Genomic DNA, 27794 nt, shown 5'->3' on the forward strand with positions numbered 1-27794 from the left:
AGGAAGGAAGGAAGGAAGGAAGGAAGAAGGAAAGAAAGAAAGAAAGAGAAAGAGAAAGAAAGGAAGGAAGGAAGGAAGGAGGGAAGGAAGGAAGGAAGGAGAAGAGAAGGAAGGAAGGAGGGAAGGAAGGAAGGGAAATTCTACTCTGTTCCATGTCAGATCAGGAATACTGTATTTTTCTCTTTGTTTTAGCTACCATACAAGTTGGCTAGTCTACCCATTCTAAAATTGCATTTATGGTCAGAAACTCTCTGAATGATGACAGCTTGCGGAACTTTAAAAACTGCAGGTTTCTGAGTTCCATCCCTATTCTGTTATGCAAAACTGTAAAGGGCCCTGAGAATCTGTGTTTTAAAAAGTTTTCAAGGTCAGTAAACATATGAAAAGGTGCTCACTTTCATTACTGTCAGGGAATACTAATTTGAAAAAAATGCAAAACCATTATATATCCACCAGATTGTTTCAAAGAAAAAAAAAGATAGAAACCCAAACTCACATACATCGTTGTTACAAATGCAAATTGGAACACTAGTTTAGAAAATTGGTAGGATCTTCTAAACACTGAAAATGACAATTCCCATGACACAGCAATTTTACTCTTAGGTATATAACCATAGAAGTGTAAACCAATGTTTTCCAGAAGACATAAACAAGTATAATAATAATAGCACTATGTATAATAGCCAAAAACTAGAAGCAACTGAAATGCCTACCAAGAGCAGAATAGGGATATAAATTTTAGTAGTACATATAACTATATTCATTAAAAATATTTATGGCAATGAATAAATTGGATAAACTGCAATTAAAAACAAGAACATAGATGAATCTCACAAACATAATATTCAGTGAAATAAGCCAAACATTGAAAAACTACATAGAGTATCATTCCATTCATATAATGTTCATATGAATTCCATTCATTTCATTCATTTCATTCCATTCAAATCAGGTTCAATAATATTTGCAGAAAATATGACTGAGAGGAAATTACTATTTATAGTTTATAAATTTATAAAATTTTTTGTAATTTTAAATTTATATTTATTTTAATTTAATTTTAACTTAATGTATACATAGATTTATAAATTATAAATTTATAAATTAACTATTTATATTTACACACAAAGATTTCTTAACAGTCCAATAAGGAAAATGCTAAAATGCCCTAATATAAATATGTGATCATGCAACATACAAAAAAGATATACAAATGAACAATATACCCACAAAAAAGTATTCAACATCCATCAAAGAAGTGTGACTAAATATCTGAGGATTGCATTTCACTCACCAGGTTAGGAAAGATTTAGATATTTTACAAATCCTAGAATTGTTTAGGGTGAACAGGTACTATCCCATAAAGTTGGTAGGTATCTACATTACTATAGGACAGTTTAAGAATATAAATCACATCCATAATGTTAATCCACTGAATGCAAATATTTTTGTCTGATTAGATTACTATTCTGCTGCAGCACCTCGAACATTGACTAATGCGTGGTAGAGGCTAGTATCTGTTGAATGACTGTATGAATGAACTGAGAATAGGACAAGATGAAAAATAACATTTGAACAAAAATTTTGCTACAGAAGTCTTCATAGTAGAAAAAGGAAACAACCTACATGTCTATCGTTGGAATCTTGCTTCAGTACAATGAAAAATTAAGTATTAGATGCAATAATTTGTTAATATGTTATTAACGAATTATATAATATTCATTAATATAGTAAGTGGTAAATAATGACATATCGAGTTAATAGGAAGTTAAATTATCATATATAGCAAACTATTTTAAGTAAAACTATTGTAAATACTTATTTGCATATGCTTACAAGGAGATGAGTTTGGTGGGATAGTCACCAAAATATTAGCAGCGGTGTTTTCTGAATTATGCAGCTTAGTGACATTTTTATTTTCTCTTTTGTATGTTATATTATTTGAATTGTTTAATGATGGACATGCATAATTTTAAAGTGATTTTAAAAATTAAAACCAAATTATATTGAAATATACACTTATAATCACCTTTTAAAGCATCTCCTGTTTGCCATTGAGTTTTAACATTGACAAAGATTTACTGGGTGTAGAAATTTAAACAGCCCTAATAAAAACAATGCCTAACATTAACATCATCTATTGTATTTTAGAGCTTAATTTACCATCTGTTACATTCAAACTTCCCATCTCTTTACAATTCAATGTATGTTGTGGTAACTAGAAATCCAAATGTGTATCCAAAATAGACCATAAATGAAATATCCAAACATAAATTACATTTACTCAAACTGAATGCAAATACCCTCAGACCTCTTGGATTAGCATCTGTTTCCTGCTTTGTTTTCATCTGGAAATATGAAAACTTAATACTCCCTACTTCAAAATGAGCAAGAAACCATTTTTATTTGCCTCAGGATGGTAAAGGGAGTTGCTAAAGAAACATTTGCTGCCCAGTCTATGCACAGTACTTCTAAATGCTGTTTCTGAGAAGCTAAAATAGATACTGATATAAGAAGTATGTTTTTATTGCACAGAGTGTCAGATATCTTATCAATGACTTATTTAAGAAATATTGTATGTCAAATATGTCCTCAGCCTTGCATTACATGCTATGAAGGGCAAAGAAAAAAGCATAAGAAAAAAAATTTGTTCTTGAGATGTTCTCAGTTATTTGGGAGAGATGAAACCCTTAGATAAGAAAAGGACTGCAACAATTTTAGACAGCTTATAATCAGGTGATAGATAAAGTGTGTGTGTGTGTGTGTGTGTGTGTGTGTGTGTGTGTCTGCGTGTGTGTGTCACCAAGAAAATGGATTAATATTTCTTGAAACTTAAGATCTAGAGATGCAAAAGCAAAAATCAAAAAATGTGAAGGATGACTAACTAATAATATGCAGCTTCACAGATCAAAGCAAGTACAACTTTATTGATAAGTCCCACTCCCCATATGCTAAATTGAGGTTGTACTGAACATAAGAACAAAATCCATCACTCAGTATTCCCAATATGAATATTCAAGTTTCCACAAATAATATACTATAAAACTATACATTCTTCTTAGAAGCCTACTACCTGACTTTATGTAAAAGAAGAATAAAAGGCTTAGGAAAAGCATAATGTTGGAACAAAGTTATCATGTACAACCTAAACATTTACGTCCCACTGTGATCTCCTTAGAGGGACCTTAGGATGCCTTGTTGAGTAAGGCATTGAGAAATTGACAAATTCCTTAGTGAGAAAAGTATCGTATGCATTGGAAAGCTCTGTAGTAGCTGTTCTATGACAGCGGGCATGATGTTAGGAGACACTGCCATTGTAACCAGCTTTCTGATTGTAATGGGAATAGTGGCATCTCAGAAAGGTACAAGCCCCATGTCAGTATGCAACTCCAGAGGCAAAGTAGGCACAATTGACATAATAGGAAATAACATGCCAGTAAAAATCAAAAGGTATTTACCTATGGTCTTTGACCTTCAGTAAGGGGAAATTGTTCACATCATCCCTAGGGAAAAAAAAAAAAAAACTGGTAGGAATATTACTAAACTATTGTTTGATCCAGGTAACCTATGGAGCTCTAGTTCAAGTGAGTACTATAATGAAGATTCACAGCCTGTAGCTCAGTTACCCATTTAAGTGGAATCCCCTTGAAGAAAGGTCCTGCGATACTGCCCAACAACGTAGTGTAAACATCCAAGTTTGCCCAGAAGAGACCTAAAGCTATTGTTTGAAGTGACTCTCCCGAAAAGAAAAGAACTTTTCAGGAATGATTGGATGCTGGCTCTGAGTTTATCCTGAGTATGAAAACCATCAGTGATGTTCACCAGGAAAGTGAAGGGATATTGGTACAGGGGATAAAAGTTATTTTGGCCCAGGCCCACAGTGAGTACAGTGATTCCACAAAATCATTGTGCATCATTTCTCCAGTTCCTGAATGCATGACTTCAATGGACATATTTGGTAACTGGACAAATGGAGTGTATTAAGAGCCATCATTGCAGAAAGGCTCAAGTAAAAAGCCCTAATGTTACCTCCATCCAGGGGGCCAAAAACAAAATCTCATCTCTGGAGAAATTGCTGCAATTAGTAAAACCATCAAAGTCTAAAAGATGCAAGAGAAATGATTCTTATTACTAACTCATGTTGTTTGTCTTTTTGTCCTATCCATAATAGTAGTTTTAACAGTAATCTTTTTTTATTGTACTTTAGGTTCTGGAGTACATGTGCAGATCATGCAGGATTGTTACATAGGTACACACATGGCAGTGTGGTTTGCTGCCTGCATCCTCCAGTCACCTACATCTGGCATGTCTCCCCATGTTATCCCTCCCCAAACTCCCCACCCCCTGCTGTCCCACCCATGGACCCCACAACAGACCACAGTATGTGAGGCTCCCCTCCCTGTGTCCATATGTTCTCATTGTTCAACACCCGCCTATAAGTGAGAACGTGCAGTGTTTGATTTTCTGTTCTTGTGTCAATTTGCTGAGAATGATGGTTTCCAGATTCATCCATATCCCTACAAAAAACATGAACTCATCATTTTTTATGGCTGCATAGTATTCCATGGTGTATATATGCCACATTTTCCTTGTCCAGTCTGTCATCGATGGGCATTTGGATTGGTTCAAGGTCTTTGCTATTGTAAACAGTGCCGGTATGAACATACATGTGTACATGTCTTTATAATAGAATAATGTATATTCCTGGGGTATATACCTAGTAACAGGATTTCTGGGTCAAATGGAATTTCTATTTCTAGGTCCTTGAGGAAGTGCCACACTGTCTTCCACAATGGTTGAACTAGTTTACACTCCCACCAACAGTGTAAAAATGTTCCTATTTCTCCACATCCTCTCTGGCATCTGTTGATTCTGATTTTTTGGTGATCACCATTCTAACTGGTGTGAGGTGGTATCTCAATGTGGGTTTGATTTGCATTTCTCTAATAATCAGTGATGATGAGCATTTTTTCATATGTTTCTTGGCCTCATATATGTCTTCTTTTGAAAAGTGTTTGTTCATATCCTTCTCCCACTTTTGGATGGGTTTGTTTTTTTCTTGTAAATCTGTTTTAGTTTTTTGTAGATTCTGGATATTAGCCCTTTGTCAGATGGGTAGATTGCAAAAATTTTTTCCCATTCTGTTGGTTGCTGGTTCACTCTAATGATTGTTTCTTTTGCTGTACAGAAGCTCCGGAGTTTAATTAGATCCCATTTGTCTATTTTGGCTTTTGTTGCCAATGCTTTTGGTGTTTTAGTCATGAAGTCTTTGCACATGCCTATATCCTGAATGGTTTTGCCTAGGTTTTCCTCTAGGGTTTTTATGGTGTTAGATCTTATGTTTAAGTCTTTAATCCATCTGGCATTAATTTTAGTGTAAGGTGTCAGGAAGGGGTCCAGTTTCTGCTTTCTACACACTGCTAGCCAGTTTTCCCAACACTGTTTATTAAACAGGGGATCCTTTCCCCATTGCTTGTTTTTGTCAGGTTTGTCAAAGATCGGATGGTTGTAGAAGTGTGGTGTTGCCTCCAAGGCCTCTGTTCTGTTCCATTGGTCTATATCTCTGTTTTGGTACCAGTACCATGCTGTTTTGATTACTGCAGCTTTATAGTATAGTTTGAAATCCGGTAGGGTGATGCCTCTGGTTTTGTTCTTTTTGCTTAAGATTGTCTTGGCTATGCGGGCTCTCTTTTGGTTCCATATGAGGTTTAAGTTGGTTTTACCCATTTCTGTGAGAAAGGTCATTGGTAGCTTGATGGGGGTAGCACTAAATCTATAAATTACTTTGGGCAGTATGGCCATTTTCACAATAATGATTCTTCCTAAACATGAGCATGGAATGTTTCTCCATTTGTTTGTGTATGCTCTTATTTCCTTGAGCAGTGGTTTATAGTTCTCTTTAAAGAGGCCCTTTACATTCTTTGTTAGTTGTATTCCTAGGTATTTTATTCTCTTTGTAGCAATTATGAATGGGAGTTCACTCATGATTTGGCTCTCTGTTAGTCTGTTATTGGCATATAGAAGTGCTTGTGATTTCTGCACATTGATTTTATATCCTGAGACTTTGCTGAAGTTGCTTATCAGTTTAAGGAGATTTGGGGCTGAGATGATAGGGTCTTCTAAATATATAATCATGTCATCTGCAAATAGAGACAATTTGACTTCCTCTTTTCCTAATTGAATACCCTTTATTTTTTTTTTTTCTTGCCTAATAGCTCTGGCTAGAACTTCCAATCCTATATTGAATAGGAGTAATGAGAGAGGTCATCCTTGTCTAGTGCCCAATTTCAAAGGGAATGCTTCCACTTTTTGCCCATACAATATGATATTGGCTGTAGGTTTGTCATTAATAGCTTCTATTATTTTGAGATATGTTCCTTAGATATCTAGTTTATTGAGAGTTTTTAGCATAAAAGGCTGTTGAATTTTTTAGAAGGCCTTCTCTGCATCTATTGAGATAATCATGTGGTTTTTGTCTTTCGTTCTATTTATTTGGTGGATTACATTTATAGACTTGCATATGTTGGGCCAGCCTTGCATCCCCGGGATGAAGCCTACTTAATCATGATGGATAAACTTTTTGATGTGCTGTGGCAGTCAGTTTGCCAGTATTTTATTGAAGATTTTTGCATCTATGTTCATCATGGATATTGACCTGAAGTTTTCTTTTTTTGTTGAGTCTTTGCCAGGTTTTCATATCAGGATGATGGTGGTCTCATAAAATGAGTTGGGGAGGATTCCCTCTTTTTGTATTGTTTGGAATAGTTTCAGAAGGAATGGTACCAGCTCCTCTTTGTATGTCTGGTAGAATTCAACTGTGAACCTGTCTGGACCTGGACTTTTTTTGGTTGGTAGGCTATTAATTGCTGCCTCAACTTCAGCCCTTGTTACTGATCTGTTCAAGGCTTCAACTTCTTCCTGGTTTAGGCTTGGGAAGGTGCAAGTGTCCAGGAATTCGTCCATTTCTTCTAGATTTACTGGTTTATGTGTATAGAGTTTTTTGTAGTAATCTCTGAAGGTAGTTTGTATTTCTGTGAAGTCAGTGGTGATATCCCCTTTATCGTTTTTTATTGCATCTATTTGATTCTTCTCCCTTTTGTTTTTTATTAACGTGGCTAGCAGTCTGCCTATTTTGTTGATCTTTTCAAAAAACCAGCTCCTGGGTTTATTGATTTTTTGAAGGACTTTATGTGTCTCTATCTCCTTCAGTTCTGCTCTCATCTTAGTTATTCCTTGTCTTCTGCTAGCTTTTGAGTTTTTTTTTTTTTATCTTGCTCCTCAGGCTTTTTCAATATTGATGATACACTGTTGATTTTAGATCCTTCCTGGCTTCTCTGGTGGGCATTTATTGCTATAAATTCCCCTCCAGACACTGCTTTAAATCTGTCCCAGAGATTCTGGTACACTGTGTCTTCGTTCTCATTGTTTTCAAAGAACATCTTTATTTCTGCCTTCATTTCATTGTGTAACCAGTCGACATTCAGAAGCCAGTTATTCAGTTTCCATGTGATTGTGTGGTTTTGAGTTAGTTTCTTAATTCTGAGTTCTAATTTGATTGCACTGTGGTCTGAGAAACTATTTGTTATGATTTCTCTTCTTTTGCATTTGCTGAAGTGTGATTTACTTCCAATTGTGTGGTCAGTTTTAGAGTAGGTGCTATGCAGTGCTAAGAAGAATGTATATTCTGCAGATTTGGGGTGGAGATTTCTGTAGATGTCTATTAGGTCTGCTTGGTCCAGATCTGAGTTCAAGTCCTGGATATCTTTGTTAATTTTCTGTCTCCTTGATCTGTCTAATATCAACAGTGGAGTGTTAAAGTCTCCCACTATTATTGTGTGGGAGTCTAAGTCTCTTTGGAGGTCGTTAAGAACTTGCTTTATGTACCTGAGTGCTCCTGTATTGGGTGCATGTATATCTAGAATCATTAGTTCCTCTTGATGCATTGATCCTTTTACCATTATGTAATGCCCTTCTTTGTCTCTTTTGATCTTTGTTGGTTTAAAGTCTATTTTATCAGAGACTAGGATTGCAACTCCTGATTTTTTTGCTCTCCATTTGCTTGATAAATCTTCCTCCATCCCTTTAGTTTTAGCCTATGTGGGTCGTTGCATGTGAGATGGGTTTCCTGAATACAGCACACCAATGGATTTTGACTTTTTATCCAATTTGCCAGTCTGTGTCTTTTGAATGGGGCTTTTAGTCCATTTACATTTAAGGTTAATATTGTTATGTGTGAATTTGATCCTGCCATTTTGATGTTAGCTGGCTGTTTTGCCCATTAGTTGATGCAGTTTCTTCATTGTGTCAATGCTCTTTACCATTTGGTATGCTTTTTGAGTGGTTAGTACTTGTTGTTCCTTTCCTTGTTTAGTGCTTCTTTCAGGAGCTCTTGTAAGACAGGCCTGGTGGTGACAAAATTGCTCAACAATTGCTTGTCCAGAAAGGATTTTCTTTCTCCTTCAATTTTGAAGTTTAGTTTGGCTGGATATGAAATTCTAGGTTGAAAGTTCTTTCTTAAGGATGTTGAATATTGGCCCCCACTCTCTTCTGGCTTACAGAGTTTCTGCTGAGCGATCTGCTGTGAATCTAATGGGCTTCCCTTTGTGGGTAACCCAACCTTTCTCTCCGGCTGCATTTTTTTCCTTCATTTCAACCCTGGTGAATCTGTGCCTTGGGGTTGCTCTTCTTGAGGAATATCTTTGTGGTGTTGTCTGTATTTCCTGGACTTGAATGTTGACCTGCCTTGCTAGGTTGGGAAAGTTCTCCTGGATGATTTCCTGAAGAGTGTTTTCCAGCTTGGATTCATTCTCTCCATCACATTCAGGTACACCTATCAAACATAGATTAGATCTTTTCACATAATCCCATATTTCTTGAAGGCTTTGTTCATTTCTTTTCACTCTTCTCTAATATTGCCTTCTAGTTTTATTTCACTGAGTTGATCTTCAGTCTCTGATATCCTTTCTTCTGCTTTATCGATTCAGCTATTGAAACTTGGGTATGCTTTGCAAAGTTCTCCTGCTATGTTTCTCAGCTCCATCAAGTTGTTTATATTCTTCCCTAAGCTATTTGTTATAGTTAGCATCTCATCTAACCTTTTTTCTAGGGCCTTCATTTCTTTGCATTGGGTTAGCACATGTTCTTTTAGCTCTGAGAAGTTTGTTATTACCCACCTTCTGAAACCTGTTTCTGTCAATCATCAGATTCATTCTCTATCCATCTTTGATCCCTAGCTGGTGAGTTGTGATTCCTTGGAGGAGGAGGGATGTTCTGGTTTTTGGTGTTTTCATGCTTTTTGCACTGGTTTCTTCCCACCTTATGGCTTTATCTACTTGTGGTCTTTGTAGTTGGTGACTTTCAGATGGGGTCTCTGAGTGAATATCCTTTTTGTTGATGTTGAAGCTATTTCTTTCTGCTTCATAGTTTTCCTTCTAACAGTCAGGCCCCTCTTCTTCAGGACCACTGGAGGTCCACTCCAGACCCCGCTTGCCTGGGGATCACCTGTGGGGGCTGCAGAACCGCAAGGGTTGCCACCAGTTTCTTCCTCTGCTATCCTCATCCCAGAGGGGTATCCACTCGGTGTTGGCCTGAGCTCTCCTTTATGAGGTGTCTCTTTGGGTGTACAGGGGTTGAGGAGTTGCTTGTGGAAACATTCTGTCCCTTATAGGAGCTCAGGTGCTGTGCTGGGAGCTCTGTTGTTCTGTGCAGTGCTGCTGGGCAGGTACCTTTAAGTCTGCTGCAGCGGAACTCATAACCACCTCTTTTCACAGATGCTCTGTCCTAGGAAGATTGACTTCATTTACAAGTTCCTGTTGTGCTGCCTTTTTTCATAGATGCCCTGCCCCACATGGAATATTTTAGTCACAGTCTGCCAGCAGAGGCATTGCTGAGATGCCACAGGCTCTACCCAGCTGCTGTGTGAACTGCCTAGGTAGTGGCAGAATGCCTTAGTAGTAAGGGATGCCCTTCTCCCCACTGAGCTGGGCTCTACTGGGTCCAGCTGCGCTTGCTGCGAAACTCTCAATCCAGAGCGTTTCAGATTTCTTATTTTGTGGGAGTGGCACCTGCTGAGCCAGATCCCTGGCTCCCTGTCTCAGCCCCCTCCCTTTCAATTGAATGGGCAGCTCTGTCTCCCAGGCATTCCAGGCACCAGTTGAAACAGCTGCCCAGATTTGGGTTTGAGTTTCTGTACACCAACCCGGCACTGGCTGAAACCACTGTGCTGAAAACTTGTGGCACTTTTCGTCCTGGGAATCTCCTGGTCTGTGGGCAGCAAAACTTGTGTGGAAATGTGGTGAGCACTCACCCTCTGCACTGTTCTTGCTGGGAACTGCGCTCCAGATCTGTTCCTATTCCACCATCTTGGATCCTGCTTCCAACAGTGAATTTTTTAAATCAGTTGGCAAACTGAAATTCAGCTGCTATTTCAAATATGTTAGGTTCCTGAAAAGAAAATCAACATAGGTCTTGGCACCTTAAATATTTACCTGTTAGCCTTAAAAATGCTTTTTAAAATATCAGTTTTCCAAGACAAACCACAAAAGTTTATTTTCATCTGGCAGAGACAGAAATACACATTCATTGTTTTGCTTATATCCAAAAAAAAAAAAAAAAAGTACCAGATGGGGTTTTAAAGGGCAAGGAAGACTTTATTCAAGCCTGTTGCAAAATGAGAGAGAAATTAAATTCAACTCCACTGAAACAGAAGTTGGAGGGTTTTTAAATGCTGGACTAAGCTAATGGGAAAGTACTGGAGAATGTTTTTTGTATGTGCTGGGTGGGGACGACATTGGTCAGTGTAATTCGGTCACTTGTGTTTGCTAACTGGTGCTTTTCAAAGTTAGACTTCTGCCCTCCCACAGAGACAGAAATAAAAATCCTATTATTCTTGATGACTGCATTTCAAAGAGACCATTTTCAGATCCCTGATAAAGGCAGTCCTTAGTTTTAGAAGATTTACATCTCAAAGAAATAGAGGGAGAATTTACAATTCCAATTTTTCTAAAGTAAATGCTCTAAGAAAATGAAGGTTAGGTTCCTATAGTTAAGAAGAAACCCGTGTAAAATTTTAGTCAAGCTGAGGGGACTCAGGCTATCTTGGTCACTTTAGGGGCATATTTGTTTATTTAATGCTTCTATTCTCTGATACAATCTAGAAAACAATCTTTAAAATCTATAAGAACTTTGGTAATCTTGACATCTCACAGATTTTACTTGGTGAACAGAAAACAGTATATACAAAAGATACATTAATAAAACACAAGTGTTCCAAAGAGTAGGAGATAGATTCTATGAAAATACATAGATCCACCACCTTGGTCCACTTACTAAAAATCCAGTGGTCTGCAGAATACCATAATTGCTCCTCAAAAAAAAAGAAAAAGAAGAAAAAAGAGACTATGTCTAGAATCCTGGGGATTCTAAAGAATTCTTACTACTTCAAAATCAGTAAGTAAAAGTTAATGGAGAACTAGGTCATTCTCCCGAAGTCAGGGTTGCAGAGGGCTCAGACCCTTCAGAAATGAAGTTTTGTTCACTCTACCAGCAAAAGAACTTTGACCTCAGACCCTGAGGCTTCAGGGGAAAGGATATAATATAGTTTGTGGAAGAATAATGACCAGTCATAGAAATAAAAAACGCTGGTACAGAAATATGTTATTCCTTATTTATTTAGTAGGTAATTCATTGCGTATTTCCCTTCTTCTTTTTCCCTAATATGCAATATAAAATGTATCAATGATAATGAACTTAAATTTTTTTAGTTACTAGTTTACTGAGTATTTAGGTGAAAATGTGACTGAATAAGATGAATTTGCTCCAGCTTTCCATCTCCTTTGATCCAGGAACTTCTAGATGACTTTATCATAGCCCTTGTAGTCCTGTGACCTGCAAGTACTGAGAGAGCCAAGGGAAGATGCCAGAACATCCAAAGGCTGGAAAATGAGTGATGTGTCCTCAGTCACCTGTCCTGTCTTTTCCAACAGTTTGGGGATGACCCTAGATGCCCAAGAACTGTAACAGTCTGCAAATCCTATGCCGGCAACCGAGATATCCAGGGTCTGTCATCAGAACTGATTAGGTGACTGACGTGACCCGTGGAGAGGAAGGAAGAGCAGTGTGGTGTGGCAGTCCACTGACAGACACATGGGGCAGGGGAGCCCTAACCCCAGCCAAGTGTGCAGTGAGCGAGCGTGCTACCCATCCTGGGAATCCATGCTTTTTTCATAGAACTGTGCATCCCACGGATCTTAAGATCCCACTCATTATCCCATACAACTGGGCCTAGGATCTCAACCATGGAGGCCACACAGATTCTCAACAGCCACTCAGCTAGAATCTGCTTAAGCCTGAAGAGCTCCCTGGATGGGAGAGGCGGCCAACACCACAGCTGAAGCCTCCTGTTTTATATGCAGTTTGAGCTCCTTGAGGGAGGGAAGGGAACCAACATTGGGACTGATAGCTGCCTAACACACTAAGCTCCTAGTGCTGAGGTAATGGTGGCAGCTACCACTATAGCTCCAGTCTGTGCCTTTCCCCTACTGGAGCTGGGGAGGCTGAACAGTTTGGTCCCAAGAGGTATCCTTCACACCTCAACACACTTCTTTGGGCCTGACCCTGACCCATCCCTCCTCACTGGGCAGGGCCTCCCTGCAGGAACTCCAACAACTCCAGCCAGGGGCTCAAGACAGAACTCTGATCTCCCTGGACCTGAGCCCCTAGTGGGAAGGGTGGCCATAGTCTCCACAAACCAGCAGACTTAGTCTTTCCTCCTCCTAGTTCTGATGAATCTGGGCAGCCCAGACAAGTGGGTTTCCCCACAGGGAAGCACACCCTATCCACCAAGAGACAAAGTGCTTCATTAAATTGATGCTGCTCCCTGTGCCACCCAACTAGGTGAGACCCTGCAACAGGGGTTTTCAGACACCCCATATAGAAGCATTCCTATTTGCATCAGGTTGGTGACCCTCAAGGTCAGAGATCCCAGAAGAAGGAGGAGGGACCCATCTTTGCTGTTCTCCAGCCTCCTCGAGTGACATCTCCAGGCGCAGAAGCAAACTGAATAGGGCCTGAAGTGAATCCCTAGCAAACCGCAGCAACCCCACAGAGGAGGGAATGTGAACATTAAAAGAAAAACAGACAAACAAAACAACAGCATCAACAAAAAAAAAGTGCCCAAGAAACAACGGAAGAATGGCTCAAGTTAGTTAGGCACCGTCAGGGTTGATTGTTTCTTCCATGAACTCATCTGCAGGTCACAGAGATTACCATGCCGTTCTTGGCGGTCAAAACTTACAACACCATCTCCCTGTTGCCTTCCCACACTTACAGACAATAGCAGCTTCCTGCAGTTACTAACATCTCATTCTTTTAGATTTTCCAGCTTTTCAACACTTGCATAAACACTTTGTTGAATTACACTCCCACTTCTTGAAACACCTTGCGTAGTTCCTTTTATCCTACGCAGAATATGACTAAAACAGTGCCCCAAATGGTAGGGTGGTTTCCGTGGGATGAAAATCAGTGAGTTATGCAGTAACTATTTAATATATTTCACTACCTGATTTGTGCTTCCAAGAGTATGCCTACCCTACTTGAAAATAATTTTGTTAAGGCTCTACTACCTTAGAATTCAGTTAAATGTACAGCCATGGTGCATCAACAGCTTTATTCCCCTTGTATTGTACGAAGTGACTAAAGAGTGTGGAGATTGCTTGAAGAGATAAAAGCATCTCTAAGAGCCCAGAAGTAGGGTTCTCAGTAGTAGAAATAGAATAAAATGAAAGACCTCCCAGAAAGGGAAAATTAAAGAGGCTTAAAAATACTTAAATCGAATTTAAGTGAAGTTTTATAATATTTGTTCCTTTATGTGACAGAAATTCAAAGTAAACATGTTCAGGAAAATACCTTATCGTGCTCACCTGGATGGTGCTTTGCTAACTGTGGCATCCTGCATTCCCTATGTATTTCATTGTCTGCCATTTAATGCAAAGGTAAAGATAGTGAAAAATGGGATTCTTAAGAAGTTTATAATCCTGATATTTCCAGAATGTTAAGATATGGATGTACACACCATAAAAATTAACATAGATGGGGACATAGATAGAGATACATTTAATACTCAAAGAATGATCAACCACCTTTATCTGACCCTTGAAAAGCTTCTTGATAGATACAAACTTATCTGAAAGAGTAAACATTCCTCATGCATGCAGTTCTCTTGGGCAATTATGAGCAATATCATGTAGGCTTTCAATTTTTTTACACAGGAGAAATTGGGCGAGTCACTTATAATCTACTAGATATTAAAATTTGATATTTACAAACTAAAGCATGTGTATAGTAGAATTTATTAAATGTTTGAAATTAGTCTGCCTACAGACTTCCTTCCAGAACACCTACTGAAATTGTTTTAAAAACTTGTGGTTTGGAAAATACTTAATTACTTGTTGTTATCAATGTTGCCCTAAGCTGGTCATGGTTTTCTATATTCTTGCTTTTTGTTTTAATGTTGCTATTATATTAGCATCATTGATGCCAATTTAGTTTTCTGGATAAGCAAACAAGCCCAGCATGTTAATAGAGTAGCCAGAAACCACTGAAGTTTATTTTATATTGCATAAATGGATGGTTTTATGTAAGTATTACATTGACAGCAACAGGGTTATAATTTGGATGGAAGGACAAAGAAAGAGGAACAGAGTGACTGTAAGAGTTTTATCTTCTACATAGGCAAAGAGGCAGCTGTTTTTCCATGGCCAGTTCAGGAGAGCTTCACAGGTTGAAGAAGGCTAAGGAGCTTGCCAGGAAAGCAGTAGCCCTGCAGACAACCATCAGAATGTAGAAGTTGAGGTTACTCCCATTATCTGGCTGTTTGAGCCTTGTTTCTTTTACCATTTAGGGCTGACCTATAGATGTGTATATGACTGTCTGTCTATGGTGTAAGTTACTATACTATATATGTATGTATATTTTCTCGTATATATTATATAATAAGAAATTATTGAGAGGGACGACTGTGTTCTGATGTGGGTCTGAATATCTCATAAACAAGGTATTAAGTGGTAGAAAACCACTCCCTAATCTAGAAGGCATGGGCCAGACTGCTACTATATTTCACATAGCACAAGGTAATGTCTCAAAGAGATAGAATATATTAGCAAAAGTATATTTGATCATTTTAAAAGTATCAAATGAATGCATTAATAAGTAAAAATTTTCAAGAAATATTCTCTTTAATTCATGAATTATATTAACTATTAATACTAAGAGGATAGAAGAAGGGTACAGATTCAAACTAAAAAGCATTTTGTGCAGAATTCATGGTAGTATAGATTCTTGCTGGAGCCTTTTACAATCATAAGGCTCCCCTGCCTGCTGGCACTGCAAACCCGTCACCCCTGAGCTGTCTCTCCCTCTGGCCAGATATGATTGCTGAAAGAGATGAGGATTTCACTACCCTAGCAACACTATCCTCTCTTGTTTCCTTGGCAGCAACAGGGAATCCAAAAAAATTAGCCAGAGGGCAACAACCAAAACCTGGAGAGGGCAGCCTAGGCTCCTAGAGCCATTTCAATGCAAGGGTCTGTGGTGTATTCAAAGGAGTGAGGGGTTTCTAAGCAAAGGAAAAAAAAATGAAGTGCATATCCCTTATCAAGTCCATGAAAGGTATTATATGTCCCTTGAACTACAAAGCTGAAATTTCTGTAAAGAGCTGGAAATTTAGTCCTGCACTCAGCTGATTTGCTTAATTATAGGAAACCTAAAGTATCCCATTAGTTCAGGTTCTACTGTATTATTAAGGAGAGCTTTTTATGGATAAAAATGTCTCTGAAATATGAGAAAGCTTTCTTGATGCTGTAGGTGAACTTATCTCCCAGTCATCATCTTCCCAACTCAGCTTTAACGTCTGGAGTAGTGTTACCCCAGACACAACAGTTACTTAATCTCATTTCATTTTTCAATGTCAGGGCACATTAATATTTTATAAATAGAAACAAAGTCCAATTCTAGTTGTTTATCTTATTTTAAAAAGTCCAGATATATTTTAAAGTGACATGATTACTTTTGTAATTATAATTTTATAATTATGAATCTAATAGAAATCTAAGATTCTTCTTGTGCTCCCTCCATTTTATCAGATGCTCCAACAATATTTGGCCTATATAAACCAACTACCCTCTCAATGCATTAGACCAGAAAAAAATGCCAAATGTAGTGCTGCAAGGATATTTAACTAAAAATAAATTATGGGAAATAATGACTTTCTATAAAGAAAATTTTTTAAAAACTATAATGGTAAATACATACTGCCACAATGCTTTATTTACTCTTTCATTATTTAACTAAAATGCTGATGTTTAAATGGACTTTTGGTTGTCAAACGTTAATAAAATAATTTTTAAAAAGATCTATCAAATAATAATTGCAAAGGACTTAACTCATGTGACCCAGTTCCAAATTTTTTCACTCTGTGTGAGAGAGAACTTAGTGTATTTCAACAACAGCAACAACAAAAATTCTTTTATGGGGACAGATACATCTCTCCTGAGTTAATATTTCACAGGACTCACGTCAGAGGAGGTTGAGCCAGTGTGGATCACTGACATACACAGTCCAGATTGGATACAGCATGGTTTTATTTCTCTGTATATCATAATTCAGGAGATTTTCTCCCACCTGCCATATGCAAATTTTCTATAAATCAGTCCCTTTTATCACCAAATTTTTTTCCCAAAGTGCTTTCACTAGTCTAACAAATACACAAAGGAAAGCACCACTACCCATCAACAAACATAACTCCCCTCTCCGTCAGTGCTTTTAAACATTTAGTAGTACATCTTCTCATTATGTCTGTGAAAAAAAAATTATTAGCAATAATCTAAGACAGGTGATCTCCAAGTTATTTCTCTAAGCCCATCAAAGACCTCAGTATCCCCTGAAACAGGTGGGTCCCTTGCAGCTGGAATGTGGAATGCCTAGATCCTTGTCTTTACCTCTGCTTCCACTACATTCATCATCCTTTCTTTCTCTTCACTTTGGGATTTATCATTCTATATCCTTTAAGAGAAAAATAACAGATTATACTCTCCTGAAGCAAGAAAATGTGTATGTTGTATCTGGCAAATAAGAAAACAAAGGCAGATGAGTATAAGTGTATGAATCATTTATTGCCTAACAGGCATTATTGTCTTTTCCCAAATAAATTGTAAGCTTCAGGAGGACAGAAACACTTTCTATCCTGTTAATCTCCAGAGCACTAATGCAGTGAAAAGAAGAGAATGCTCAGGAAAAACTAATTGGCTTTTCCTGCCTTCTTTCTTTCTCCGTCAGTATTAAAATCACCTTAAATTCAGGACTGATGTTTATTTGGGGATACATATGCTCAAATACCTGGAACCATGAGTGATATCTACTTTCTGGGCAATTTAAAGCACTTTTTCAACAGGATCGTGAGAGTCAACTGTGTTTTATGCACAGTGAGTGAAAATCAATGACCTGTCTATGCCTATCACAGCATGTCACATCTCTGATTGAATCTTTTCAAGCTGCTTATCAGACATACAGCACAGGGATAAATTTATCTTTATATACTTTATATGTGTCACCAAAAATAGCCTCAGGATCACTATAACCTAATGACTCTGAGAATGTCTTATAAATGATTAGGCTGTGGTTGATGGGAAAGCATACACTGTTCTTCAAAGTGTAAAGTACAATTTTCCTAAGAAGAACTTAGTTACCCAAAAGTTACTCCTAAAATAACACCCATGACATTTTAACACTAGCCAAATGAAATGTCTCAGCTTTTACTCCTAATTTTATTCACATTGTCTGCAAGCACCCTCAACGATCATTTAAATCATAGTCATGGTGTTGTTTCTTTTCAAATAACTATTCCCTAAGCAATTTTGTTATTCTAGTTGAATTAAAATTACGCAAATTTGGTGAATTTAATACAATATCTTCTACCAATATAGTAAAGAGTAACATCTAAATATTTTGAATGTATAAATACTTTTCAATCAATCATTTTCTGAGTTTACGAAAAGCAAATGCTACACTCTACTTGTAAATTACCCAGAAAATTTTGCAACTCAGTATAACTAATTATGTAAATGGACAGTTGAGGAAAATCATTTTATTAAAACATATATAAAACACAATTTTTTCAACAATTCACGAACTACATTACCTTAATTTAAATACATTTTCTATTTCTATGATGATATTGATGTGCACTGACATATTATATTAACTCTGGGGACTTGTCTATAATTTATTTTCAAGCATAATATAATAGTGTAGGGAAATGATACCCAAACTTATATATAAAGTATGCTGCCCCATATGTGAAAGTATAGTTATTGGCTCACCAGTACTGGTGTATGTATTTGAGATATGTTGCTCTAGGAATGGAAATTGATTTGAGATGATCCACACATACTTTCTCATTTGATTCTCTTTATAATCAAAATTATACATCTGCAGCTCAGGTGGCTAACAAGCATGTGGCAATCTCTGCTTAGAGATACAAATGAAGCTACCTGATTTATATAAAGATGAAGCTTATTAATTAGCTTCATCAAGGTAGTGTTTTCACACAACCCTCCAAACTAATTTGGCTGAAGGATACATACACATGCATAATACGAAAAGAACACAAAATCACTTTTTTATTGCTAACTCTCTAAGGATCTCTGATCATCTGGAAAAGGAAGTTTAAACTACTAGCAAGATGTAGAAGACTCACATTAAATTGATAATTGTTTACATATCACTGCAACCTCAATCGCTTTCTCATTCATTTAACAAATATTTATAGAGGACGTATGCTAAGCCAGCACTGTAATAGATATAGTGGACACAAATATAAGCAAGTAATAAGTTCTTTCCTCAAGGAGCTTTCAGTTTAGTGGAAGAAAAGACAGGCAATAAAAAACAATAACAATGAAAAATAATATGGTGTTTTCTGTCCACATTGCTAAAGGGGCATTAATAAGATTGGGGGAAATTCTCAAAGAAGAAACAGCCATGATAGATGCCTAGGAATCAACCAGGTAGAGAACGTGTTGAAAATACCAGGCATTCAGCTTTCTGTTTAGACCTTAAGCCTTTTCTAATCCTTCAAGCTCAAATTGTCTCCCCATGTGTGTTTTCAGGACACTTTTCAATTCCTATGATAACAGTATAATTGTAATTTCTTCTTTATTTATTTCCACCCATCCTTCTAGAAGTATATTTTTACATGTCTCTTTATTTGTTTTCAAGTCCCAGTAGCCTATAACCTACATAAAAGGTAGGATTGCATTTTTATTTTAATAGGTGTCAAAACTTCCAATATCTTGAACTGCCATGGCATAGAACAAGAGCTAAGTGAATCTTATTGAACTACAGTTGAGGGAAAGAATAGTTTGTACAAAAGCACAAATGTATGAAACAGCATGACAGGGAGTCGGTATGGCTGGAGGAATATATAATGGGGTCCAGCACAGAGATGGTTCTAATTCTTCACAAGAATGGTGACCCTTTTGCAATATGAATTAATGGGTCAATTACAGCTTTGAAGCTGAACTTCTTAGATTGTGCCCTAACTCTAGTAGTCACTATTTTATCTTAGAAATGATACTTAATCTCTCTATGCCTCATTTCTTTCCTCTATAAAGAATCTATTTCCAGATTTTTTATGTTAAAATGAATTAATTTATATACACTTAGAATAATACCCTTCACATGGTAAGCAATCAACATGTTAGCTAATATTTCTAGGCAAATAAATTTGCCCTTTTAAAAAAAAAAAACAGTGAGGAGACTGAAACATGTTAAGCAGTGATATGCTATAAGCACCTTGGACTCTTATCAGTCAGGATTCACTTCAGGAAATAGAAAACATCATTTGCCAGCCTAGTTGGTAGCTAGCTGTTGCATAATTGTCATCAAGCAGTTTTCCCCACAGGTATGAACACATTTTATTTATCCCTGATTCTGCACCTTTTATAAATTCTGTCCCATAGTAGGTCCTCAATAATGTTTAATTAATAAATGAATGCCTTTGGAAGAAAGAATAATCTTTTATCCAAACCTTTTTATTCTACTAAAGGATTTTTAAGCCATCCCTCTAAGAATGAATTAGGATTATTGCTGCTTTCTTTTTGGCCAAACAATGAATGTCATGAAAACAAAACAATCTAGAGGGGCAGAAAACATAATTCAGATACAAATTCATGCAGAGTTGGAAGAGATTAGCAATATAATTTAGAGCAGTGCCATGGTCTGTGAGACACATCCGATCTGCCAATGAACTCAGAACAAGGAAGTAGGAACCATCTGCAGACTCAGCCAAAACCACTCCAATGAACAGCCTCCATGCCAGCAGGTCACCATCCACATTTTTTCTCTTTGGGTTCCAGGTGTGGAATTATCAAGTTGTTCATTTATTCAGGACAGAGACCTGCCAACAGCCTTCCCCATAATAATCCACACAGCTTCTTTCAATCCTCCTGTTTTCCAAAGTCAATGCTGTTGCCTGTGCTAAGTTTCTCAGGATAACAAACAAACTACCCAGAAGCCATAGATAAATATCTAATCCCCAACCAAACATGATATTTCAGACATGGCAAGTCGGAATTTGCAACCCTGTAACCAAATCTTGGCAGCTGCCTATGGCTTATACCACATTGGTTCTAGGGATTCTTGCTGCAGTGTATTCTTACAAGTGAGACCATTTCAGAAAAGTATCCCTTGAGTCTTTCAACTACGAAACCTTATTATATTGCCTACAGGAAGACCTTAATTCCACCTTAGAGCAATTTATGTTACAGATGTTTCTCTGTATTAAAGTCTGCCTCAAGTGTCTGTCTCTACTCTCTGTGTGTAAAATACAGAAGAAATTGCAGTTGGTAGGAAGTAATTAGAAGAGGAGATTTGAAGTAGGAGGGAGTTGAAACAACTATAATAGAGATCAATCTTCTCAAATCCCTACTGGAGAAATATTTACTTCCTATCAGAGCAGAGAAATTAGAAAATTTTTGTTTTGTTTCATTTAAAGACAGGATCTTGCTCTCCCACCCAGGCTACAGTGCAGGAGTACAGTGGCACATGCAATCACAGATCACTGCAGCCTCCAACTCCTGGGCTTAAGCAATCTTCCTACCTCAGCCTCCTTAGTAGCTAAGATTACAAGTGCATGCACCACTTCCAGCTAATTTGTTGTTGTTGTTGTTGTTGTTGTTGTTGTTGTTATAGAAATGGGGCCTCGATATGTTCCCCAGGTTGGTCTTGAACTTCTGGCCTTAAGTGATTTTCCCATCTTGGCCTTCAAAAGTACTGAGGTTGAAGGTATGCACCACCATGCCTAGTCAGAGCACAGAATTTAAAAAAATTTTGTGTTGAGCCAAGTGTTACGTGCATGTGTCTTCCATGGAGTTGCCCTGCTCAGGTCTCCCTCAAGGGAATCTGCTGCTGGGACTATGACTGACAGGCTTCAGCTGCCACAACTTTAGATCCATGACAGCATTCACCCCAGTTTGTGCTTCCCCCAGGCATCTCCTAGCAGATGACTGAGCACAGCAGGGGCTAGAAAAAGGCCTAGCTACTCAGTGCAGGATGAAAATCTGGCTCAGAGTCTTCTCATATGTGTGTCCGAAACTTTCTAAGAACTAATCTCCAATCAGAGGTTTTTCTTACCCAGCTCTTTCTTCCCTTTTTCCTTTCAGGTGCCAGGCCTATATTGTAATCTGAAGCATTCTCCTTGCCCACTACTCTTGGTACCTCCCCTCTTATCTTTCACAGGAATGTCATACTTCATGGGCTTCATTACTGTGACTATCACTGTGCAATTTTCAAAGCCAAGCAAAGAAGTTTACTGCTTGTATATTATATCCCAATTTTGAACTCTAAGGGATGAAATGGAATTCACAAGAGAAAAGAATATGAAATTCGATAAGCCAAGTTCAAAGAAGTAGGACGGAAACTTCACTCAAACAACATTCCTATTGTTTTTTGTTTTTTGTTTTTAATTAAAAGGTCTGGGCCGGGCGCAGTGGCTCATGCCTGTAATCCCAGCACTTTGGGAGGCCAAGGTGGGTGGATCACCTGAGATCAGGAGTTTGAAACCAGCCTGGCTAACATGGTGAAACCCCATCTCCACTAAAAATACAAAAATCAGCTGGGTGTGGTGGCATGTGCCTGTAATCTCAGCTTCTCAGGAGGCTGAGGCAGGAGAATCAGCTTGAACCTGAGAGGCAGAGGTTGCAGTGAGCCGAGATCGCACCATTGCACTCCAGCCTGGGCGACAGACAGACTCCATCTCAAAAAAAAAAAAGTGTCTGACCATGAAAATAACGCAATGTGTGATATGCACAGACATACATATAGCTATACCTATCTATCTTCTTTTTCAGAAAGGTTCTTGCTATGTTACCGCAGCCTAGTCTTCAACTCCTGGGCTCAAGCAATCCTCCCACCACAGCCTATTGAGTAGCTGGGACTACATGTGCACACCACCACACCTAGCCTATACTTATGTATCTTATATAATAAAAATAATGCAGATATGCATATATTCCTCGTATTACATATATAAATGTGTATGTGTTTAAATCTTCCTTGGTTTTCTGAGCAATCTTTATACTATTCTATTAACTGGAAGTTGCATAATAAACTTTGCCATTTATTAGTTTTGCATCTATCTTGGGTTCATTCAATTAAGTAAAACCCTAAATATTTGTGGGTAATTCAAGGTGGGTTTTATGATTGCATGTAAAGTTCCCAACTGCCTTCCTCTCCCTTGCTGATTTCATGGTAATTAAATCTTGATAAAGATTTTTGGCAAAGTGAACTTCTTTGAATATTCAATCACAGACCTACAGCTTTGTTTTGTTTTGTTTTGTTTTGTTGTTTTGTTTTTGAGACAGAGTCTCTCACTCTGTTGCCCATGCTAAAGTGCAGTGGCACTATCTCAGCTCACTGCAACCTCTGCCTCTTGGGTTCAAGCAATTCTCCTGCCTCAGCCTGAGTAGCTGAGACTATAGGCACACGCCACCACACCCAGCTAATTCTTGTATTTTTGTATTTCACCATGTTGGCCAAGCTGGTCTCAAACTCCTGACCTCAGATGATCCGCCGGCTCAGCATCTCAAAGTGTTGGAATTACAGGTGTGAGCCAAAGCGTGCAGACTACAGTATATTAATAGGATTTTTGCTTAAAGATACTTCACAAACTGAATGTGGAAATAGCTATTGTTATACCATCCTCTAAATAGTTTATCTGCGCTGTAAATTTAAGATTAACACTTTAATTATTGCGAAATACTTCCGAGTCACGAAAGTCTGTGTTTTTTGATAGTGAGTTTTGAAAACCTATTGCAGATCTGTAGTCCTTATTGATCTGCAATCCCACTGCTGTATGGGTTTGTATCTTTGGAGCTGCTACTGGATTATAAGAAAAAGCCTATGAATATTGTTTCTTGTCATTTCAGGGTTGCCAGAGTAATAGGTAAATGTGGGTGCTCTCACATAAAATGCCTCTATAGCTAACATTTCTAAAGAGTGTTACCAGCATAAACTGATCAGAAGCAGTGCTTGTCAATTTAGAGGAAAGGAGTGTTCCAGTCCCTTGCTAGATAGCCTACAATTCATTTTGGAAAAGCTTAAAATTTAATGTGGCCCTGAAAACTTTCTTCATTCTCTCCTAGTCTACCTACATATTTAATTCTTCTAATAATATTTATCTCCTTTTAAATTTGAAGCTAAGAGAATTTAGCTATCTCCCTTCATAAGCTTTAAAAATAAATCTACAGCCCCACACACCATCTAAGCGTGGTGGTTTTGCAGAATCAAGACTCATCTAAAGGGAGATAGAAAAAAATACATATCTTTTTTTAAAATGTAAAAATCTTCTTCTTCATCTATATGGTGACTTCCTAAATTTTAGCCTAGCTGCATACTGATTAAAAATGTGTGCGTCATGCAGTGTGTATTTAAATATATTACTAGGCATGTGATTTGTCTCCAAAACACATGTCAAGAACCCGGAAGTGTCAAACTCTAATACCAACTCTGGGAGAAACAAATTGCAATTTCACATTCAAGCCTGGAGTGGGGTTATTGGGACACAGCCAACCAAAGCCATAGTAAGTAATTCTGTAATTATACCATGCAAATAATTAAGAAGGTAAAAACCCCAAACATTTTATATTATTTATTTTATTTTATTTTCTCAAAATTTTAAGATTTCCTTTTCTATCTCTCTATTAAATTCTGTTATTTTTCTTTTAGTAGAAATTTCAGGTTAATGTATTTAATGACATACAAATATTGATGTGAACAATACACACCCAAGGTGCAAACTACACATGTTGCAAATCACCCTATTTGGCTTTGAGGGGTGGTTAAACAGTATCCTCTCAGAGCCACACTCCACATTAAAAGTAAAAAGGCATCCTGTGATACGGCAAGGCTTCTGAAATAAAACTGCACATATGTGGGGAAAGGTTGGCAGCAGCAGGATCCTTTAGAATAAGAGGGAGAATTGAGGAAATGAACGAGCACTTACATTGCTGAGTGCCTTTTATGTGCCAAGAGCTCTATAATTCTCAACACAACAGCCTGTATTTACACTAATCATAGCATTTATTCCAGGAGTGCTGATTATCTCTTACTTGCCTATCTTCTCTACTGGATTTTAAGTTTATTGAGTGCAAGATCAAATGTTACTTATTATCTGTTTTTGCCAAAACGTTACCTCCCGGTGACCAGCACAAAGTAGGTAATCAATAGATATTTGTTGAGTTAACGAATAAGTTAATCTGCCAGCAATTAATATTCCCATTTGATGAACAAAGAGACTAAGGCCTTTAACAGTTAAGTGACTTTTACAGTTAAGTGACTTTTAATAAACACAGATCACATGGGTTAGTAATAGCTGAAGAGTAATACAAATCCAAGCCTGTCTGATTTCAGAGAACCAACTTTCTACTGCACCAAGCAGCTCCATGGAGGCCATAGTGGACCAAGCCTCTGAGAATAGCCTTAGGGTTTGTGAAAGGCTGGCAGTGTGAGAGAAAATTTTCACACATCTTCACCTGAACCCAAAATATTTCAGAGAAATAAAAATGAAGAGGACAAATTTATTTCTGGATACAATTCAAACTAAGACAAAATCATAGCAATGAGGCAGGGAAAGTCTCACATTTCCTGGCAGCCTCTTCAACTGTGGATTTTCCTCTCCAACAGTTTGTGTTCATTTGCTTTTCTCTGTGCTTCTTTCCTGTCTTTCCCACCACAGCTTCTTTCCTTATGAGGCTTAGAATTCCAGGGAGACATGTGTATACAAGATCCAGGAAAAGCAGCTAAGAGGTCACAGTGGAGAGTACAGACTCTGGAGTCCAACTGCCAGAGTCCCATCCCCACTCTGCCCCATTCTAACCAGGGGACATTGGGCAAATGATTCAATCTCTAACTGTCTCAGTGGGACCTCCCCTGGAAAATGAGACTATTAATAATAGAATCTACCTACTGTATAAGAATTAAGTGAGTTAACACATCTCAAGTGCTGAGAACAGTATCTAGAACATGGTAGGAACTTAATGAAGAATAGCCATTACCATTACCATATCATTGACCCTAAAATTCAGGACCAGAGCAAGTTGCATGCATAACACAGCCCACTGATCTGCAAACACATCTATGATGTTCCAGGTTAGGATTGGGACATAGAGACCCAACATAAAACTTCCCTCCCAAAGGCGACAGTGAAGTGTTGCTGGAAGTAAGTGAAACAAATCTGAATAATATTTTCTAATATCCTCTAATTTAAGTAGGCAATGGCTTGGAACATAAGCAGCTATAGTTGGGATCTTTTCCTCTATGCCAATCACTACATGTAAAGACCATTCTTGTGTGTGTAGAGAAAAAAAACAAAATAGTAGTCTTTCCTCATTACTCTTCTTTGAGTACGTAAAATAGTATTGCAAGTTTACTTCAGTACGAGAATGTATTCCACTGTCTCTTAATCTGGATTATTGAGAATTTAAGGTAAGGGAAACTATGCTCAATTTATTTGGAAATGACAAATATATAAGAAGCTAGAACCAATTTATTTGGAGCCATTTTTTTTAGTTATGGGTCCTCAATAGAAAAAGCAATGATTAGGATGGTAGAGGGGTAGGGGCTGACATAAATAAGGGCCTATTTTTTTCATATAATGTATCCGAAGGTATGGAGTTTATGGATGGTGCAATTGCTTAACTAAGTTATCAAGGACTTGTTCTGTCCTTACTCTGCTCTCATTAAGATGCTTTATTTATAAGATGGCTGCTTTAATGCTCGTCATTGGGTTGAAGACCACAGAAAAAGAAACGAGGGAAAAGGGCAAAGGACAGAAGGTTGAAAAATCAAACCAGAAATATACAGCTTCTTTAAAACAAACTTCACAGAAGTTCCACCCAGTGACTTGCTCCACACGGTGATTTCCATCTTCATGGCCAAAATTACTTGGCTCAATCACATGAAATTGGTGATAATAAGCTATGCCATCCATTTAAAAATATGGCATATGATCTGATCAAATATGGCATATGGAGACAAGTAACGCTGAGAGACAGGGTGTTTTGCCATTCTATACAGTATTGGGCTTCTATTAGAATAAATTACTTCATAAATATTGAGGAAACAACTAGCAGTGTCACCCAAGTTCATGAAAGAGGAAGTCTATTGATTGCCTGTGTCGTCATAAGAAACTCTCTAAAATGGTTAGGACACCATCACTAAGAACAATAAAGAGCCATGATGTATTTCCTCAGTGGAACAGAATAATCCTCCACTTCAGCAAAGCCTGTGCCCAGAGACAGTATAAAAATAAGTGTATTAATAAACACAAATGTAGGCCTACAAAAACAAAACTCTACAGCAATAACATCTCATGGCATCAGCTCCCAACCCTCTTCTTAGGTTGTCAATGATGACCAAATGGTTAATATAAACATGCCTTTTAGCTTACGTTCCAAAGGAAAGGTTCAAAAGATGCCCAAGTAAAAACTCATGATACCTAAGGGGTGTCAACCTACAATCACTTTTTGGCAATAACATATAAGAAAATGCAGATTTCATTTTTAAGAAAAGAAATACATGATGAGATTGTATACAACAGTTTGAGAGAAAAGCAAATGGCCATCACAAAGACAATATGTCAAATGGGACAAAGGAAGGAATCTGAAAAATCACTGTAGAAAAATAATAAGTTAGGTGGGTAACAAGGTTAAGCAACGCATCCAAAAGGATAATGGAAAAGGGAAGAAAAACAATGAAATACAAATAATAGATATGAAATGTATATCATGGTATGCAACACAGAAATAATTATTGTATATGAAAAGGAGTAAATAATATGAAAAAACAATAATTAACTATTTAACAAATATTTCTACTCAAGGTAGTGTTGAAGACTACATTCCCTGAAAAAATTCTTAGTATATAAAATGTAGAAATACATAATAAAATCTGGTTCAAAAAATACTTGTAAATATAGATATGAACTAGCAAAACCATAGGGGAATTTCTCAAACACCAAAATAGGTAGATTATATATACATACATACAAAATATACACATGGCATGTTCTCACTCCTATGTGGGAGCTAAGAAAGTGCCGTGTGTTCATTCATTTGTTAATTCTTGAAATATCTGAGGAGTACCTGCAGGCCTCCGAGACTCTAGAGCTGTGCTGTCCACTCTGGCACCCACACACACTCTGAGCAGTTGAAGTGCAGCGAGTCCACTGGAGATGCACAGTGAGT

Source organism: Sapajus apella, unplaced genomic scaffold, assembly GCF_009761245.1.
Source record: "Sapajus apella isolate SASKATOON/1434 unplaced genomic scaffold, GSC_monkey_1.0 scaffold34, whole genome shotgun sequence".
Taxonomy (NCBI): domain Eukaryota; kingdom Metazoa; phylum Chordata; class Mammalia; order Primates; family Cebidae; genus Sapajus; species Sapajus apella.